A 2088-nucleotide genomic window follows, 5' to 3' on the forward strand; every position below is an offset into this window, starting at 1 on the left:
TCATCAAAGGGGTGGTTCCATGTTTCTATTTTTAAAATTGCTTATAAAGATCATCCTTCGTTGGTCAGAGACAACAGATAGAGGAGAGACGTCTCTCACGTTATGATTAGAGGCAACAACCAGGCCAATCTGGTTCCCAGAGAAAAGGCGAAGGGAGCTGATGCTACAGTTTCAGCCGAGACTGGGATAATCTGCTTTTGAGTCCCGGCCAAATTCCACGGAGTCCGCGGCCAGGCCAGCCGGGCTTCTCCCCGCCTGGGCGCGGGCTGCATCTACCGAGTCAGGGCAGCAGGGTCGGTCCAGGCAGCGCGCCCTCCTGCAAGAGCAGAAGAAGCCCAGTCCCCTGGACCAGGGTCGGGGGGCGGTCCAGCCCTGAGACCACTTGGAAATGGTACTCGCCCCGCGTCATTCATGTCGCTGCACTCTAGTACTTAAAATAATTGGGGGGATGGCTCAGTGTCTCCAATCAGTCGTCACCGTTTAATTTACTAGTTGGGCTCGCTTTTACTAAAGTCTCGGGCGTCTGTCAATCCCCTTGTTATCACCAACGCCGCGGGCCCAGAAGCACAAAGAAGTGATGGGCGTTAAGGTCCTACAGTGAGGGCCTTGCTTCTCATCTCTGCTACCCTCTGTCCGCCGGCAATTCTCAGATGACTTCCTTGGGTGGGAATAACAATTCACTTTCCGTAGGAGAAACGTGGAGAGACTTCGAGCGGCTCCGCTGCAGTCTTGTCCTTGTGTGCGTGTGAGGGTGCGTGGGCCCGAGACGAGCTTGAGGACAGGAAAGGGCCGGACGCGGACTCAGCGAGGACGTTGGAGTCTGGGCTCCACCTGGCACGTCCAACGTCCGGGTCGCCGAGATGGAGAGGGTCGGTGCCTTACAGCGTCTCTCCCTCTCGGGGCTGTCTTGCAAAATGTCCTGATACTCAGGAAGTACTGGCAGGGGCGCGGGGCAGGGGGGAGCGCGTGCCGCCTCTCAGTGGGTATCGGCAATGTCCAGCAGAGAGGATTTCGTGGAGAGAGGCGCTGTTTCCCTAGAACTTCCTTCCGGCTTTGCCGCGAGAAAACGCTTTCCACTCGAGAAGGAAAATCGCTCTAGACGCATTTGGACCTTCTTCCCCAGCGGGACAGAGAAACCCAGCCTCGAAGCTGGGGGTTATAGGAGGAGACGGGGCAGATACACTTTGTACCGGGCGGTGCCACCAATAACCAGTTCCGATAAAGGCTGCAAAGAGCTAAACCAGGTTTTGCTGGCGGGGACCCCGGCCCTCGTCCAGCGCCCCGTCACCTCCCACGGCAGCCTCTCCCAAGCCCTTAAACTGGGTCGGTGCTGGGGGCCACGCATCACCGCCCTGCGTGTGTGACCTGGACCGAAACCTGAGCGGGGCGGGCCGCGGTTCCGGGAAGCTCCCTGCGCCTCCTGCAGCGCGGCGGGGGCAGCACGCGGCGCCCCTGTTCGCCCCCCCACCCCGCCCCGAGCACACAGACACACCCTCCGGCATGGGGGGCGCGGGAAAGGGCCGGGGAACCCCACAGCAGCGCCGAGGGCGCCGGCACCTTAGGAAATACGAGCTTCCCTCGGCGGCCGGGGGCGGAGGCAGAGTCGCCCTTTCCTGCTCCGCGTCGGGGCGCCCTCTACCACCCGACTGCCGGGTCCCCAGGTCGGAGGGAACTCGGGGGTGTTTTTCCAGGCTGTGGTCCGGAGTCGCGCAGCCGGCGGTGGCCCCCGGGAGGCGTGGCGAGACCGACCCCGCTCCCGGCGCGCCCCACCCCCGTCCCACCTCCAGCTCCGCCCAGCGCCCCGAGGGCAAGCGGGGGGGGGGCCGGAATTTCCCCTCGCGGGGGCTCGGGTAGCCTTGCAAGCCGGCGGGCTCTTTCTGTTTACGGAGAGAAAGGGGAAATGGAAGAGGCGGGGAGGCGGCGGCTGGAGTCCGCTGCGCCGCCCCTCGGCCGGCCCAGAAGCTGTGAGTCAGGGGCCGACGAGGGCAGCCCGGGTGCGCGGGAGGCGCGGGGCTCACTCGACCGCTTGGGCCCGGACAGCGCGCCAACGCTCCGGGGCCGGTAGCCCTGGTTCCCGCTCCTGCCCGC

At 63.9% G+C, this 2088-nt stretch overlaps 1 protein-coding gene across 1 annotated transcript in view; it reads left to right on the forward strand.

Moving 5' to 3' along the window:
- Positions 1-281: 281 nt before the first annotated feature.
- Positions 282-2088, forward strand: part of MAP3K8 (mitogen-activated protein kinase kinase kinase 8) — a 29178-nt gene continuing 27371 nt past the window's right edge. The window contains exon 1 of the mRNA XM_024750043.1: positions 282-391. The gene's annotated coding sequence lies outside the window, so the exon portion shown is untranslated. The remainder of the gene's footprint in view (positions 392-2088) is intronic.

This window comes from Neophocaena asiaeorientalis, unplaced genomic scaffold, assembly GCF_003031525.2.
Source record: "Neophocaena asiaeorientalis asiaeorientalis breed wild unplaced genomic scaffold, Neophocaena_asiaeorientalis_V1.1 scaffold4, whole genome shotgun sequence".
NCBI classification, from domain to species: Eukaryota; Metazoa; Chordata; class Mammalia; order Artiodactyla; family Phocoenidae; genus Neophocaena; species Neophocaena asiaeorientalis.